The sequence below is a fragment of the Ascaphus truei genome, chromosome 11, assembly GCF_040206685.1.
Source record: "Ascaphus truei isolate aAscTru1 chromosome 11, aAscTru1.hap1, whole genome shotgun sequence".
Taxonomy (NCBI): domain Eukaryota; kingdom Metazoa; phylum Chordata; class Amphibia; order Anura; family Ascaphidae; genus Ascaphus; species Ascaphus truei.
Genome location: NC_134493.1, coordinates 57,704,352 through 57,723,588, shown reverse-complemented (window position 1 = coordinate 57,723,588; position 19,237 = coordinate 57,704,352).

Below are 19,237 nucleotides of genomic sequence, written 5' to 3'. Positions count from 1 at the left end.
GAATAAACCAGGCATAGCCTGTTTAAAGGAACAGTACGTGACGCCTCATCATTTAACCTACCCTAAAAGACCGTGTTCTAAACAGTCCCGGACAAACGACGGAGCCCCGGAGTAAGCCGTTTGTCACAATATATATAGGGTTTATGTAGGGGAGGGTCAGGATAAATACATATAGGGTTTATGTACAGGAGGGTCAGGATAAATACATATAGGGTTTATGTAGGGGAGGGTCAGGATAAATACATATAGGGTTTATGTACGGGAGGGTCAGGATAAATACATATAGGGTTTATGTATGGGAGGGTCAGGATAAATAGATATAGGGTTTATGTATGGGTGGGTTAGGATAAATAGATATAGGGTTTATGTACGGGAGGGTCAGGATAAATACATATAGGGTTTATGTACGGGAGGGAGGGACAGGATAAATACATATAGGGTTTATGTACGGGTGGGTCAGGATAAATATATATAGGGTTTATGTACGGGAGGGAGGGACAGGATAAATACATATAGGGTTTATGTACGGGAGGGTCAGGATAAATACATATAGGGTTTATGTAGGGGAGGGTCAGGATAAATACATATAGGGTTTATGTACAGGAGGGCCAGGATAAATACATATAGGGTTTATGTACGAGAGGGTCAGGATAAATACATATAGGGTTTATGTACGGGATGGTCAGGATAAATACATATAGGGTTTATGTACGGGAGGGAGGGACAGGATAAATACATATAGGGTTTATGTATGGGAGGGTCAGGATAAATACATATAGGGTTTATGTAGGGGAGGGTCAGGATAAATACATATAGGGTTTATGTACAGGAGGGCCAGGATAAATACAAATAGGGTTTATGTATAGGAGGGTCAGGATAAATACATATAGGGTTTATGTATGGGACGGTCAGGATAAATATATATAGGGTTTATGTACGGGAGGGAGGGACAGGATAAATACATATAGGGTTTATGTACGGGAGGGTCAGGATAAATACATATAGGGTTTATGTAGGGGAGGGTCAGGATAAATACATATAGGGTTTATGTACAGGAGGGCCAGGATAAATACATATAGGGTTTATGTACGAGAGGGTCAGGATAAATACATATAGGGTTTATGTACGGGACGGTCAGGATAAATACATATAGGGTTTATGTACGGGAGGGAGGGACAGGATAAATACATATAGGATTTATGTATGGGAGGGTCAGGATAAATACATATAGGGTTTATGTAGGGGAGGGTCAGGATAAATACATATAGGGTTTATGTACAGGAGGGCCAGGATAAATACATATAGGGTTTATGTATGGGAGGGTCAGGATAAATACATATAGGGTTTATGTATGGGAGGGTCAGGATAAATACATATAGGGTTTATGTACGGGTGGGTCTGGATAAATAGATATAGGGTTTATGTACGGGAGGGAGGGTCAGGATAAATACATATAGGGTTCATGTACGGGAGGGTCAGGATAAATACATATAGGGTTTATGTACGGGTGGGTCTGGATAAATAGATATAGGGTTTATGTACGGGAGGGTCAGGATAAATACATAGAGTTTATGTACGGGTGGGTCAGGATAAATACATATAGGGTTTATGTACGGGAGGGTCAGGATAAATAGATATAGGGTTTATGTAGGGGAGGGTCAGGATAAATACATATAGGGTTTATGTACGGGAGGGTCAGGATAAATAGATATAGGGTTTATGTACGGGTGGGTCAGGATAAATACATATAGGGTTTATGTATGGGAGGGTCAGGATAAATACATATAGGGTTTATGTACGGGAGGGTCAGGATAAATACATATAGGGTTTATGTACGGGAGGGTCAGGATAAATAGATATAGGGTTTATGTATGGGTGGGTCAGGATAAATAATACATATAAGGTTTATGTACGGGAGGGTCAGGATAAATACATATAGGGTTTATGTATGGGAGGGAGGGACAGGATAAATACATATAGGGTTTATGTACGGGAGGGAGGGACAGGATAAATACATATAGGGTTTATGTACGGGAGGGTCAGGATAAATACATATAGGGTTTATGTAGGGGAGGGTCAGGATAAATACATATAGGGTTTATGTACAGGAGGGCCAGGATAAATACATATAGGGTTTATGTACGAGAGGGTCAGGATAAATACATATAGGGTTTATGTATGGGAGGGTCAGGATAAATACATATAGGGTTTATGTAGGGGAGGGTCAGGATAAATACATATAGGGTTTATGTACAGGAGGGCCAGGATAAATACATATAGGGTTTATGTATGGGAGGGTCAGGATAAATACATATAGGGTTTATGTATGGGAGGGTCAGGATAAATACATATAGGGTTTATGTAGGAGAGGTTCAGGATAAATACATATAGGGTTTATGTACAGGAGGGCCAGGATAAATACATATAGGATTTATGAACGAGAGGGTCAGGATAAATACATATAGGGTTTATGTATGGGATGGTCAGGATAAATACATATAGGGTTTATGTACGGGAGGGAGGGACAGGATAAATACATATAGGGTTTATGTATGGGAGGGTCAGGATAAATACATATAGGGTTTATGTAGGGGAGGGTCAGGATAAATACATATAGGGTTTATGTACAGGAGGGCTAGGATAAATACATATAGGGTTTATGTATGGGAGGGTCAGGATAAATACATATAGGGTTTATGTATGGGAGGGTCAGGATAAATACATATAGGGTTTATGTACGGGTGGGTCTGGATAAATAGATATAGGGTTTATGTACGGGAGGGAGGGTCAGGATAAATACATATAGGGTTCATGTACGGGAGGGTCAGGATAAATACATATAGGGTTTATGTACGTGTGGGTCTGGATAAATAGATATAGGGTTTATGTACGGGAGGGTCAGGATAAATACATATAGAGTTTATGTACGGGTGGGTCAGGATAAATACATATAGGGTTTATGTACGGGAGGGTCAGGATAAATAGATATAGGGTTTATGTATGGGAGGGTCAGGATAAATACATATAGGGTTTATGTACGGGAGGGTCAGGATAAATAGATATAGGGTTTATGTACGGGTGGGTCAGGATAAATACATATAGGGTTTATGTATGGGAGGGTCAGGATAAATACATATAGGGTTTATGTAGGGGAGGGTCAGGATAAATACATATAGGGTTTATGTACGGGAGGGTCAGGATAAATAGATATAGGGTTTATGTATGGGTGGGTCAGGATAAATAATACATATAAGGTTTATGTACGGGAGGGTCAGGATAAATACATATAGGGTTTATGTATGGGAGGGAGGGACAGGATAAATACATATAGGGTTTATGTACGAGAGGGAGGGACAGGATAAATACATATAGGGTTTATGTATGGGAGGGTCAGGATAAATAGATATAGGGTTTATGTACGGGAGGGTCAGGATAAATACATATAGGGTTTATGTACAGGTGGGTTAGGATAAATAGATATAGGGTTTATGTACAGGAGGGTCAGGATAAATACATATAGGGTTTATGTACGGGTGGGTTAGGATAAATACATATAGGGTTTATGTACGGGAGGGTTAGGATAAATACATATAGGGTTTATGTATGGGAGGGTAAGGATAAATAGATATAGGGTTTATGTACGGGTGGGTTAGGATAAATAGATATAGGGTTTATGTACGGGAGGGTCAGGATAAATACATATAGGGTTTATGTAGGGGAGGGTCAGGATAAATACATATAGGGTTTATGTACGGGTGGGTCAGGATAAATACATATAGAGTTTATGTACGGGAGGGTCAGGATAAATACATATAGGGTTTATGTACGGGAGGGTCAGGATAAATACATATAGGGTTTATGTACGGGAGGGTCAGGATAAATACATATAGGGTTTATGTACGGGTGGGTTAGGATAAATAGATATAGGGTTTATGTACGGGTGGGTTATAATAAATACATATAGGGTTTATGTATGGAGGGACAGGATAAATACATATAGGGTTTATGTACGAGAGGGTCAGGATAAATACATATAGGGTTTATGTACGGGATGGTCAGGATAAATACATATAGGGTTTATGTACGGGAGGGAGGGACAGGATAAATACATATAGGGTTTATGTATGGGAGGGTCAGGATAAATACATATAGGGTTTATGTAGGGGAGGGTCAGGATAAATACATATAGGGTTTATGTACAGGAGGGCCAGGATAAATACATATAGGGTTTATGTATGGGAGGGTCAGGATAAATACATATAGGGTTTATGTACGGGTGGGTTAGGATAAATACATATAGGGTTTATGTATGGGTGGGTTACGATAAATAGATATAGGGTTTATGTACGGGAGGGTCAGGATAAATAGATATAGGGTTTATGTACGGGAGGGAGGGTCAGGATAAATACATATAGGGTTCATGTACGGGAGGGTCAGGATAAATACATATAGGGTTTATGTACGGGAGGGTCAGGATAAATACATATAGAGTTTATGTACGGGAGGGTCAGGATAAATAGATATAGGGTTTATGTACGGGAGGGTCAGGATAAATACATATAGGGTTTATGTACGGGTGGGTCAGGATAAATAGATATAGAGTTTATGTACGGGAGGGACAGGATAAATACATATAGGGTTTATGTATGGGAGGGAGTGTCAGGATAAATACATATAGGGTTTATGTACGGGAGGGTTAGAATTAGTTAGATGACAAATACAGGAGGAGAGAAGGAGAAGGGAGCTTAGTGAAAGCAAATATGATCATAATTCTTGTGCACTTGTAAATCTGTATATATCTGTGTTTTATATCAATGTATTGTCAGTTAGGATGTACTGTATTGTATTGTTTTGTTAGGCCTGCAATAAGTACAACCCTTATAAGGAAGTACTGTATATGTAGTATTGCTCTAATAAATATTAATGTCTATATAACTGAAGCCTCTCTGTCGTGTCATAACTCTCATAAACCGAGGGCATATATGTGTGAATGTGTTTCATATTGGGACACATATCTACACATTCATCTCCCTAAATAATAGTTTGCCATATAATTATATTATTATAAGCCAGCAATACTTTTATAGATGAATACGCTATAAATCCATCAGTATTTCTATTTCTGGATAAGACTAAACATTATAGGTAACAAGGGTTTATGTACGGTAGGGAAAGCATAAATAGTGTGACAAACAGCTTACTCCGGGGCTCCGTCGTTTGTCCGGGACGGTTAGAACACGGTCTTTTGGGGTAGGTTAAATGAGGAGGCGTCACGTACTGTTCCTTTAAACAGGCTATGCCTGGTTTATTCAGTCCCAGGCACTGAGACTGCCACAGTGCATACAACAGAAAACAGATCAAAAACAAAAGCTGCTCACCTGAGCGATAACTTAACTTAGATTTCCCTAACTCAGGGTGGAAGTGGCTTTTCCACTTTCCAACAACAAAACACGGTACTTTTGCAGACTTAGCCAAATGAATAGAACAATTGAACCTGTGTGGGGAAGGGCTTCTCCCCACTCTGTTCAGCAGCCTTCCAGGCTCTGGAGAAGAGACAAGAGCAAACAGGAAATCAGTCTTACATACCTGATTTCTAATTAGCATGACAGGTGACAGAAATCCCTCAGTTCCAGCGCTTGCCAAACTGTGGGATGGAGTGCATGTATTATAAGGCTGCACTCCCAGGCCAGACAGGATAGAAACTGTTCAGTATCCTGGGAGCCCTATATATGGAATTTATTACCATCCCCTGGTTTCTGTCACATATCCTCCCCCCCAGCTCAGACCCCGAGGGATGAGCGACCATGGATATTAGGGAGTGCATCCTTGACAACCCGTCAGCATTGCCATGTTTGTGCCCTGACCTGTGTTCCACAGAAAATTTAAAGGGTTGTAGGCTTAGGAACCACCTGGTCACTCTAGCATTCTTTTCCCTGTTTTGACACATCCAGGTAAGGGGTGCATGATCTGTGACCAACCGGAATTTTCTCCCCAACAGGTAGTATTTGAGCGTCTCTACAGCCCACTTTATTGCGAGACACTCTTTCTCTACTATGGAGTAATTTTTCTCCTGGGGATTTAGTTTCCTACTTAAATAAAGGATGGGGTGTTCCTCACCTTGAGACTCCTGGGAGAGTACCGCCCCCAGCCCTACCTCAGATGCGTCAGTTTGGACTACGAACTCTTTGGAGAAGTCAGGTGTGACCAACACTGGTTGGGCACAGAGAGCTTCTTTCAGGCTTCTAAAGGCCTGTTCGGTTTCGGGGGACCACTTTACCATAAGCGGTCCTCTTGCTTTTGTGAGGTCGGTTAGTGGGGTTGCCTTAGTCGCAAAATTGGGAATAAACCTTCTATAGTACCCAATTAACCCCAAAAAGGTCCTTACTTGTTTTTTTGTAACTGGCCTTGGCCAACCTTGTATCGCCTCCACTTTGAGTGTTTGGGGTTTGAGTAAACCTCTGCCAATAGAATACCCCAGATACTTGGCCTCCTCCAGACCAATGGTGCATTTAGCGGGGTTAGCAGTTAGTCCAGCAGACCGAACTGCGTCGAGCACAGCTTGGACCTTTGGAAGGTGGGATTGCCAATCTTCACTATGGATTACCACATCATCCAGGTAGGCAGCAGCATACCGAGCATGTGGTTTTAAAATTTTATCCATCATTCTTTGGAATGTGGCGGGAGCTCCATGTAAGCCAAAAGGCAGCACCCTATACTGAAAGAGGCCGTCTGGGGTTGAGAAGGCTGTCTTTTCTTTTGCCCTTTCTGTGAGGGGAACCTGCCAGTACCCTTTTGTTAGGTCTAGGGTTGTGAGATATCGGGCTTTGCCCAGTCTCTCTACAAGTTCATCTACCCTGGGCATAGGGTAAGTATCAAATTTTGACACCGCGTTTAGTTTCCGGTAGTCATTACAAAACCTTGTTGTACCATCTGGCTTTGGGACTAAGACTATAGGGCTGTTCCACCCACTTTGGGATTCCTCAATTTCGCCTAGTTTTAGCATTTTTTTTAACCTCTAAACTTATAGCCTCTCTTTTGGCCTCTGGGATTCGGTACGGTTTAAGGTTAACTCGGACCCCCGGTTCAGAGACTAGGTCATGTTCAATTACGCTAGTTCTACCTGGCTGTGTAGAGAAGATTTCTTTGTTTCTTCTCACTAAATTCTGAACCTCTTGTTTCTGATGAACAGACAGGGTTTCAGCTATGCTAACCTCTGGGTCAGTTTCTTGACTCTCTGACGGACCTGGGGTTACTAGGGTTGACAAGACTTCTCTATCTTTCCAGGGCTTGAGTAGGTTTATATGGTAAATTTGCTCAGGTTTCCTCCTACCTGGCTGTCTTACCTTATAATTTACTTCTCCCACTCTTTCCAAGACCTCATATGGCCCATGCCATTTAGCAAGGAATTTACTTTCCACGGTGGGAACCAGAACTAGTACCCTATCACCTGGAAAAAAAATTCTGACCCTAGCACCCTTATTATATGTATTCCTCTGTGCTTCTTGAGCTTTCTCCATGTGTTCCCTCACTATGGGTAGGACTGCAGCAATGCGGTCCTGCATCTGGGCAACATGCTCTATTACACTTCTGTAAGGGGTAACCTCGTGTTCCCAAGTCTCTTTGGCTATATCCAGTAAGCCCCTTGGGTGTCGGCCATACAATAGTTCAAACGGGGAGAAGCCTGTGGATGATTGGGGAACTTCCCTAATGGCAAATAACAGGTACGGTAACAAACAATCCCAGTTTTTCCCATCTTTATCGACCGCCCGCCGTAACATGCTCTTTAAGGTTTTATTGAACCTTTCCACTAAACCATCTGTTTGTGGATGATAGACTGAGGTTCTGAGATGCTTGATTTTTAGGAGTTTACATAGCTCTTTTGTTACTTGGGACATAAATGGTGTTCCCTGGTCAGATAGAATCTCTTTAGGAATTCCAACCCGGGAAAACAGAACTACTAACTCTTTTGCTATGTTTTTAGCAGAGGTGCTACGTAGGGGAACTGCCTCCGGATATCGGGTGGCATAATCTAATATTACCAATATATGCTGATGTCCCCTAGCAGACTTTATTAGGGGTCCTACTAGATCCATAGCAATCCGGTCAAATGGTACCTCTATTATGGGAAGGGGTACCAATGGGCTGCGGTACGCTTTGAACGGGGCGGTGATCTGACATTCTGGGCATGAGGAGCAATAATTCGTAATTTCTGCCAGAACCCCAGGCCAATAGAAGCTTCGGAGAACCTTTTCTTTTGTCTTTTCCACCCCTAGGTGTCCCCCCAATGGGTGACTATGTGCGAGGTGTAATACCACGTTACGGAATGTCCGTGGTACCAACAATTGTTTAGTTGTAACTGATTTCCTTTTATCAACCCGATATACTAGGTCGTTCTCTACCTCGAAGTAGGGGTAAGCAAGTGACCTATCTGGGTGGCCCGGTGTACTATTCTGGTCCTGTATATTTCCCCTTGCTACCGCTAATGTGGGGTCTTCCCACTGGGCCTTCTTAAAACTCCCAGGACTGACCTCTAGGTCAGCGAGGGTCTTATCCGGTTCTGGGGTGGTAAGTGTCTGATCAACATCCTGATTTGGGGTATTCCCTACCAAAGTAGTGATGGGGAAGGGAATTTTACAGCACTCCTCCTTTCCCCCCTTCTTATTTGGGCCCTCGTCAACCTCCATTTCTGAAAACGGGAAAGGATTTATTTCTTCTAATACTTCGTTATGGTCCGCTATTGAACTCTGGGCGCTATTCTGAGCGGGGGACCACATTTTTAGAAAATGGGGAAAGTCGGTCCCTATTAACACATCATGTGCCAGTTTGGGTACAATACCCACCTTGAAATCTAAAGAACCAAACTCTGTTTAAAAAAAAACATCAACAGTGGAATATTCATGATTATCCCCATGTATACAACAAATTGCCATTCTCTGTGACCTGTTTCCCTGTTTCTTCTTAATGGGCAAGAGGTATTCGGACACTAGTGTGACCATGCTCCCAGAGTCCAGAAGTGCCCGAACCCTCTTACCATTAACCTTTACAAATGCCCACAGATGGTTATTCAAGGGGTCCTCTGGGCTAGGGCGCATACATTGGGACAACAGCGAATAAGGTTCCACGCTGTTGCATTGCATGGGCTCATCATTTAGTGGGCAGATTTTTGCTGTGTGGCCCCTCTCATGACAATTTACACATTTAGGTACATAGTCTGTGTCCCACTTAGAGCCTTTTCCCGGCTCCCCATGTTGGCTATTGCCCTTAGTGTGTGAACCACTGTTGCTGGTGCTGCGTGAAGGTGGTCGCCGCTCTTCAGCTCCCCTTAACCCCGGTACCCTTTTACCGTCTCTGGAAGAGTCCTGGAACCTCGGGTAGTGGGGTTGCTCCACGACTGTGGGTTGCGGGTGCTCTTCTGCTGCATTGTACCTTTCTACGAGGGCTAAAGCTCATCCGCATTGTGGGGGTCACTCCGACTGACCCAACGGCGTAAGGCAGAGGGAAGTTTCCTCAAGAACTGGTCCATGACCAACCGTTCCACGATGTGGCTTGCTGAGTTGATCTCGGGTTGTAGCCACTTCCGGGCGAGGTGGATAAGGTCATACATCTGGCTTCGGGTGGCTTTATCCATCGTGAAGGACCATGCGTGAAACCTTTGGGCGCGAACAGCCGTGGTTACGCCGAGGCGGGCGAGGATCTCGAACTTCAATTTTGCATAGACGTTAGCTTCGGCTGGCTCTAGATCAAAGTAAGCCTTCTGGGGTTCGCCGCTTAGGAAGGGTGCGATTAGACCAGCCCACTCAGCTTCTGGCCATCCCTCTCTCTGTGCCGTGCGTTCAAACGTGAGAAGATAGGCTTCCACATCATCCGAGGGTCCCATCTTCTGAAGGTAGTGGCTTGCCCTGGTCATTTTCGGAACTGGGGCTGCCGCTGCCAGTGGAAGGTTACTGATAGTCCCCCTCAGGATCTCGAGTTCCTGCTGTAAGCCCTGAGCGAACCGCTGTTGCTCCTCTCTCAGCAAGCGGTTTGTCTCTTGCTGGTTTGCATTAGTCTCTTGCTATTAACAGCTGTCGCTGGGTTTCACTCGCCTGTTGCTGGGCTTCATTCGCGTCTTTCTGGACAGCGACATTGCGTACCAGCGCACTCACCACGTCTTCCATCTTGTTTGGAGAGAGAGAAAAAAAACTTTTTTTTTTTTTTCCTTTAAAGTTCTTTAACCCCCAGACCTTTTAGTGTTCTGCCCGCATTCTCCACCATATGTGACAAACAGCTTACTCCGGGGCTCCGCCGCTTGTCCGGGACGGTTAGAACACGGTCTTTTGGGGTAGGTTAAATGAGGAGGCGTCACGTACTGTTCCTTTAAACAGGCTGTGCCTTGTTTATTCAGTCCCAGGCACTGAGACTGCCACAGTGCATACAACAAAACACATCAAAACAAAAACTGCTCACCTGAGCGATAACTTAACTTAGATATCCCTGACTCAGGGTGGAAGTGGCTTTTCCACTTTCCAACAACAAAACAAGGTACTTTTGCAGACTTAGCCAAATGAATAGAACAATTGAACCTGTGTGGGGAAGGGCTTCTCCCCACTGTGTTCAGCAGCCTTCCAGGCTCTGGAGAAGAGACAAGAGCAAACAGGAAATCAGTCTTACATACCTGATTTCTAATTAGCATGACAGGTGACAGAAATCCCTCAGTTCCAGCGCTTGCCAAACTGTGGGATGGAGTGCATGTATTATAAGGCTGCACTCCCAGGCCAGACAGGATAGAAACTGTTCAGTATCCTGGGAGCCCTATATATGGAATTTATTACCATCCCCTGGTTTCTGTCACAATACATATAGGGTTTATGTACGGGAGGGACAGGATAAATACATATAGGGTTTAAGTACGGGAGGGACAGGATAAATACATATAGGGTTTAAGTACGAGAGGTACAGGATAAATACATATAGGGTTTAAGTACGAGAGGGACAGGATAAATACATATAGGGTTTAAGTACGAGAGGGACAGGATAAATACATATAGGGTTTAAGTACGAGAGGGACAGGATAAATACATATAGGGTTTAAGTACGAGAGGGACAGGATAAATACATATAGGGTTTAAGTACGAGAGGGACAGGATAAATACATATAGGGTTTAAGTACGGGAGGGACAGGATAAATACATACAGGCAGTGTTCGACAAACCTATACATTTGCACGCCCCGGGCGAGTGGATTTAACATCGTGGCGAGCTCCTATTGGCCCAAGCAGCACACGTGTGGTACTAGGTGGTGACTAGATTTTTTTTGTTCGGCGAGTAGATTTTTTTTGTGATTTGTCGACCACTGTATATAGGCATAAAACAAGATCCAAAAAGATGTAACATTGGACAGATTGACCGTTCAAAAATGTATTTAGTTAATGAACATGTAGATAAAGTCCTGACAGTCCCTCTAAGGCCGGGGCCATAGAGGCTTCAGGAGAGCGGATGCGCGCTAACGCTGAGGCTCGCCTGCTGAAGTCAGCGCGATTCCACGGACTTGCAGGCGAGCCAGTGTGCGCGAAGGGAGCCGGGGGGGAGGTGGTTGGAGGCGGGGCAGTGACGTCGCTGGGCCAATCGCCCGCGACGCACTGACGTCAACGTCATGGCGCCGACGTTGACGCTGCTTCAGGCTGATTGGTTGTTTTCGGCCGACAGCGCGCTGAAAAACAGCTTGGCGCTCGGCTGAAAATTCCAAAGCCTCCGCACGCCTGCAGACGCTCGCGTGAGCCCCCTCTAAAGACATTCTCATTTAGGATGCAGGGGCTCAGCGCGGCCTGTCCTATGGACTCGGCCTAACAAGTTTCACGCACAGGGTTCTTTGTCAGAGTGATCTTGTCAGGGTGAGCAGCGGCCTGTTATACAGAGCAGCGGCCTGTTATAGAGAGCAGCGGCCTGTTATACAGAGCAGCGGCCTGTTATAGAGAGCAGCGGCCTGTTATACAGAGCAGCGGCCTGTTATAGAGAGCAGCGGCCTGTTATAGAGAGCAGCGGCCTGTTATAGAGAGCAGCAGCCTGTTATACAGAGCAGCGGCCTGTTATAGAGAGCAGCGGCCTGTTATAGAGAGCAGCGGCCTGTTATACAGAGCAGCGGCCTGTTATAGAGAGCAGCGGCCTGTTATACAGAGCACCTTCCTGTTATAGAGAGCAGCGGCCTGTTATAGAGAGCAGCGGCCTGTTATAGAGAGCAGCGGCCTGTTATAGAGAGCAGCGGCCTGTTATACAGAGCACCTCCCTGTTATAGAGAGCAGCGGCCTGTTATACAGAGCAGCAGCCTGTTATACAGAGCAGCGGCCTGTTATAGAGAGCAGCGGCCTGTTATAGAGAGCAGCGGCCTGTTATAGAGAGCAGCGGCCTGTTATAGAGAGCAGCGGCCTGTTATAGAGAGCAGCGGCCTGTTATACAGAGCAGCGGCCTGTTATAGAGAGCAGCGGCCTGTTATAGAGAGCAGCGGCCTGTTATACAGAGCAGCGGCCTGTTATAGAGAGCAGCGGCCTGTTATAGAGAGCAGCGGCCTGTTATAGAGAGCAGCGGCCTGTTATACAGAGCAGCGGCCTGTTATACAGAGCAGCGGCCTGTTATACAGAGCAGCGGCCTGTTATAGAGAGCACCTCCCTGTTATAGAGAGCACCTCCCTGTTATACAGAGCACCTCCCTGTTATAGAGAGCAGCGGCCTGTTATAGAGAGCAGCGGCCTGTTATACAGAGCAGCGGCCTGTTATACAGAGCACCTCCCTGTTATACAGAGCACCTCCCTGTTATAGAGAGCACCTCCCTGTTATACAGAGCACCTCCCTGTTATAGAGAGCACCTCCCTGTTATACAGAGCACCTCCCTGTTATAGAGAGCAGTGGCCTGTTATACAGAGCAGCGGCCTGTTATACAGAGCAGCGGCCTGTTATACAGAGCACCTCCCTGTTATACAGAGCACCTCCCTGTTATACAGAGCACCTCCCTGTTATAGAGAGCAGCGGCCTGTTATACAGAGCAGCGGCCTGTTATAGAGAGCAGCGGCCTGTTATACAGAGCAGCGGCCTGTTATACAGAGCAGCGGCCTGTTATACAGAGCAGCGGCCTGTTATACAGAGCACCTCCCTGTTATACAGAGCAGCGGCCTGTTATAGAGAGCAGCAGCAAGTTATACAGAGCAGCGGCCTGTTATACAGAGCAGCGGCCTGTTATACAGAGCACCTCCCTGTTATAGAGAGCAGCGGCCTGTTATAGAGAGCAGCGGCCTGTTATAGAGAGCAGCGGCCTGTTATACAGAGCACCTTCCTGTTATAGAGAGCAGCGGCCTGTTATACAGAGCAGCGGCCTGTTATAGAGAGCAGTGGCCTGTTATAGAGAGCAGCGGCCTGTTATACAGAGCAGCGGCCTGTTATAGAGAGCAGCGGCCTGTTATAGAGAGCAGCGGCCTGTTATACAGAGCAGCGGCCTGTTATAGAGAGCAGCGGCCTGTTATAGAGAGCAGCGGCCTGTTATACAGAGCAGCGGCCTGTTATAGAGAGCAGCGGCCTGTTATAGAGAGCAGCGGCCTGTTATACAGAGCAGCGGCCTGTTATACAGAGCAGCGGCCTGTTATACAGAGCAGCGGCCTGTTATAGAGAGCAGCGGCCTGTTATACAGAGCACCTCCCTGTTATAGAGAGCAGCGGCCTGTTGAACCAGCTGATTCTCCAATTGAGTAACTAGTAAACGAGACACCTGAATAAAGAGTCACATTACAGGTGAGCCTCAGGCAGAGAGCAGCGCTATTTAGAATTGGAGAGGGGAATAAAATTTCGCTTTATTGGAGACTTTTTTTCTCCATATGCAGAAAGGGCATAAAACTGCATTTACAATCCTTTCTGCATATGGAGAGTTTCAACCAGCGCTATGCGCGCTATGAGCGCTGTTGAAACTAGTGGGAAAGAAATCGATTTTTTTTTCCCCTCCCCCGGCCGCCGAGCGCCAGCTGCTTGGTGGAGAGGAAAAATGTAGAAAATCGCGCCATGTTTTTGCCGCGCACAGCCACTAGATGGCGTTCGCTGCTCTCTGCATACGCCCGTTTTCAACACTGGAGAGATTTCTGTTCTCTCCAGCCGCGCGGCGAGATTCTGAGAGAAAAAAAATGGCGCTTTTTTTAAAACTCCCCATTATCTGCCTTTCTAAAGGCAGATTTCGCCAATACATGCCGCTTTCCCTGTTAGCGCTGCTCTCTGCATGAGGCCCATAATCAGACATAGAAAACACACTTAAAGACATATATAACCTCTAAATTAAACTTATTTTACAGCACTCAATACACAAGAATTTTTAATACAAGACATATAGTTCTGAAGAACGTCGCTGTTAAAACTGAACACAAAATATCCACAAAGCCAGAACTATCCCATAGCTTCAGTATACCACATGTCATATAGCAATAGTAAAAAAAGGAATTAAAACTAGATTACATTGAAATATTAATGAACTAATACCATTAATTGTTTCTGATTCTTTAAATTCAAGTTCTAAATTCATCAATATGGTAGCAGAGGATATACTGTACAGTATATATACACACACGTGTATACCAGACACATATGGATACCTTGAACCCAAGGTAAAGAATATAACTATAAGAACTAGAGAACCTAAAAGGCTGTTTATATATGAATAAAGAAAAACATTACTACTAAATTATACTATTAATATAAGTAGTTCATTAATATTTCAATGTAATCTAGTTTGAATTCTCTTTTACAATTGGTATATGACACATGTAGTATACTGAAGCTATGGGATAGTTCTGGCTGTGTGGATATTTTGTGTTCATTTTTAGCAGGACGTTCTTCAGACCCCTCCCCTCCCCCCCCCTTCCCCTCTCCCCCCCCTTCCCCTCTCCCCCCCATTCCCCTCTCCCTCTCTCCTCTCCCCCTCCCCTCTCCTCTCCCCCTCCCCCCTCCTCTCCCCCCCTCCCTCTCCCCCCCCTCTCTCCCCCCCCTTTTTCCCCCCCCTCTCTCCCCCCCCCCTCTTTTACAATTGGTATATGACACATGTAGTATACTGAAGCTATGGGATAGTTCTGGCTGTGTGGATATTTTGTGTTCATTTTTAGCAGGACGTTCTTCAGACCCCTCCCCTCCCCCCCCGTTCCCCCCCTCTCCCTCCCCCCCTCTCCCCTCCATCTCCCTCCCCCTTCCCTCCCTCCCTCCTCCCCTCTCCCCTCCCCTCCCTCCCCCCCCCTCCCCCTTCCCTCCCTCCTCCCCTCTCCCCTCCCTCCCCCCTCTCCCCTCCCTCCCCCCTCTCCCCTCCCTCCCCCCCTCTCTCCCCCCCTCTCCCTCTTTCCCCCCCCCCTCTCCCTCTTTCCCCCCCCTCCCCCCCCTCCCCCCTCTCCCTCTTTCCCCCCCTCTCCCTCTTTCCCCCCCCCTCTCCCTCTTTCCCCCCCCTCCCCCCCCTCCCCCCTCTCCCTCTTTCCCCCCATCCCCCCCACCCCCCCTCTCTCCCCCCCTCTCTCCCTCTTCCCCCCCCCTCCCCCCTCTCTCCCCCCCTCTCTCCCTCCCCCCCCTCTCCCTCTTCCCCCCCTCCCCCCCCTCTCTCCCTCCCCCCCCTCTCTCCCTCCTCCCCTCTCTCCCCCCCCCTCCCCTCTCTCTCCCCCCCCTCCCCTCTCTCTCCCCCCCCCTCCCCTCTCTCTCCCCCCCCCTCCCCTCTCTCTCTCCCCCCCCTCTCCCCCCCTCTCTCCCCCCCCTCTTTTACAATTGGTATATGACACATGTAGTATACTGAAGCTATGGGATAGTTCTGGCTGTGTGAATATTTTGTGTTCATTTTTAGCAGGACGTTCTTCAGACCCCCCCCTTCCCTCCCTCCTCCCCTCTCCCCCCCCCTCCTCCCCTCTCCCCCCCCCCTCCCTCCTCTCCCCCCCCTCTCCCTCCCTCTCTCCCCCCCCTCCCCCCTCTCTCCCCTTCCCCCTCTCTCCCCCCCCCTCTCCCTCTTTCCCCCCCCCCTCTCCCTCTTCCCCCCCCCCCTCTCCCTCTTCCCCCCCCCCTCTCCCTCTTTCCCCCCCCCCTCTCCCTCTTTCCCCCCCTCCCCTCTCTCCCCCCCCCTCCCCTCTCTCTCTCCCTCCCCCCCTCTCTCCCCCACCCCTCTCTCCCTCCCCCCCACCTCTCTCCCCCCCCCTCCCCCCCTCCCCCCCCTCTGTCCCCCCCCCTCCCCTCTCTCTCCCCCCCTCCTCTCCTCTCCCCCCTCTCTCCCCCCTCCTCTCCCCCCCTCCCCTCTCTCCCCCCCTCCCCCCCTTTCCTCTCTCCCCCCCTCCCCTCTCTCCCCCTCCCCTCTCTCCCCCCTCTCCCCCTCCCCTCCCCTCTCTCCCCCTCCCCTCTCTCCCCCCTCCCCTCCCCTCTCTCCCCTCCCCTCTCTCCCCCCCCTCCCCTCTCTCCCCCCTTCCCTCCCCTCTCTCCCCTCCCCTCTCTCCCCCCCTCCCCTCTCTCCCCCCCTCCCCTCTCTCCCCCCCCTCCCCTCTCTCTCCCTATCCTGAAGCCAGGGTCACGAATGGTGTATGAATGACTCCAGGTAGCTTAACTCGTGTCTCACCTCTTCCAAAGCACAAACAAGTCCTTTTCTCTTTCTTGGTTTTATTGAGGGAAAACACAGGGAGATAGGTGCTTGTAGATGGAGTGTGGGGAGAGAGGGCTTCTCTGTCTGCTGTGCAGTGTATCAATAATGAGACAGTGTAAAACAAAAAGGCCTTGCTGGGGTGATAGCAGGCAGTTACTCACTCAGAGTCCAGGGTCAAAAGGAAATGAGGAGTAAGGGTCACACTAGATAGGAAGTGGGACTATACTAACTGTCAGCAAGGACATGGGGGTAGGAATAGCCCACTCTCAGCTAGGAGAATATGAGCTGCAGGCAACCAACACAGGCTGTGTAAACGACATGTTGCAATAATGTTGCATTTTACATACAGCGTTGCTGCTGGGACAGGGGAAACTGACAGGCAACTAAAGAAGGGAGAAATGAATCCCATAACTAAAGGGGAAGACAGAGGAATATGGAATCTAGTTCCAGGACACTCCCCGTCTGGTATCTGTAGATACCACTATATAACAAGCTATGTGGAACATATGTGCAATACATACAACATAACGATATACTGCAAAGGTCCATATTTCCATAGCAACGTGATACCGGTCGGTACCACTGGCATCAAAGTCCTTTGGCCAGGCTTTCCAGTAAGGGAAGCCAGGTGGGTGCGTAGCTCTTGGTTAGCTTGATGCACCACAATGTCTCTTAAAAGTCCACGGCACTCTTGGTCGCGCAAGTATCTTTTGATACTATTGTCTTTATTGTCTATTTGTAATTCCTTACATGCTCCAACGAAATTGGTACCCCAATCGGAGCGTATTTGTTTAACTGGTCCTCTGACTGCAAAGAACCTTCTGAGGGCATTTATGAAGCTTGAAGCATCCATAGATTCTATAACCTCGATGTGTATCGCTCGCATACTCATGCAGGTGAAGAGAACCGCCCATCGTTTGCTGTTTGCTAGTCCGCCCCTAGTTCTACGCGAGATGACCATCCAGGGCCCAAATACATCAAGTCCTACATAGGTAAAGGGGGGTTCTGTATTAAGTCTGTCGACAGGTAGATCCGCCATCCTTTGGTCTTGGCTTTTGCCTCTCAGCATTCGGCACCTAACACATTTGTGGAGATTACTGGCCACGCACCTTTTCATGCCAACGACCCAAATGCCCGCCGCCCTAATGGCGCCTTCGGTGAAGTGTCGTCCCTGATGCATGACTTGTTCGTGGTAGTGGCGCACCAACAAAGTGGCGATGTGATGCCGGCCAGGGATGATAAGAGGGTTGCTTTCCTCTCTGCTCAGTTGGGACTTATTGAGGCGGCCTCCTACTCTCATGAGGCCGTCGTTGTCGATGAAGGGATTCAACTTCCAAAGTGGACTGTTTTTGTTAACACTCTTCTTTCCGCGAATGCAATTGATCTCTTCCGCATGTTTCCCTTTGAACATGACTGAGAACAGTTTCCTTGGCCTTTGTAATTTCCTCTACGGTGCGCAGCTCTTTGCAGATGTGCCAGCCGTGGCAACCGGTAGTTTTACCGTCTGGTGTCTGGCGGAAGGAGGAGGCTATATGCCCGAGATGGGCTACTGTTCGCAGAAGGGCCGTCCACTTTGAGAAGCGTTGGAATCGATGTGATCCGAATGCGTTTTTGTGCGATACATTGGTGAGTACCACGGATACTTGTGGGGGCCTTATCTCCGTATCCTTTTCGGGATCCACGAGTTCAAAATCGTCAACTGGGGTTGGTAGCGTTTCCGCAGGCTGCGCAAGAAACATTGGTCCTGTGAGCCACGACGTATTCTGCAGTTGAGATGCGGGTACTGATCTGGTGGCGTGATCTGCGGGATTTTGCTCTGTGGGCACGTGGTGCCATTGTTCTGGTTGGGTTGACTTCCTGATTCTTTCTACGCGGTTAGCTACGTATACGTAGAATCTCCTTTTCTTATTGTAGATGTATCCCAGTACCACCTTGCTATCTGTGTAGAGTTTGACGGCATCTGGTTTGCTGTCCATCTCATTCTCGAAGAGCTCCGCCGGTTCTACTGCTAGCACTGCACCACACAGCTCGAGTCTGGGTATAGTATGGTCAGGTTGTGGCGCCAGCTTAGCTTTGCCAAGGATGAACCTGATGTGGCAACTTCCATCCACGTCCGTGGTTTTTAGGTAGGCCACCGCTGCTATAGCTTTGGTGGAGGCATCTGAGAACACGCAAAGCTCTTTGCTGTGTGCGGCGGTGAGAGATATAGGTGAATAGGGGCGTGGGATTTGAAGTTGCTCGAGGGCCTTCAGGGAGTGTTTCCACGTTTCCCACTCTTTCCGTTTTTCTGGAGGTAGTGGAGTATCCCATTCCTGTTTTTCGAAGGACATTTCTCTGAGGAGGGACTTCCCTTGTATAGTGACAGGAGCCACGAATCCTAGCGGGTCGTAGAGACTGTTAACGGTGGACAGGACTCCGCGACGTGTGAAGGGTTTTTCTTCGATGGCTACCTGGAACGTAAAGGTGTCTGTTTTAAGATTCCAGCTTATCCCCAGGCTCCGCTGTATGGGAGGCGTGTCGGTCCCCAGATCCAAATTCTTGAGATCTGGTGCTTGATCATCTGCGTGAAACGCCTTCATCACTGTGGCACTGTTGGAAGCTATTTTGTGCAACCTTAGGTTGGCCTTCGCTAACATC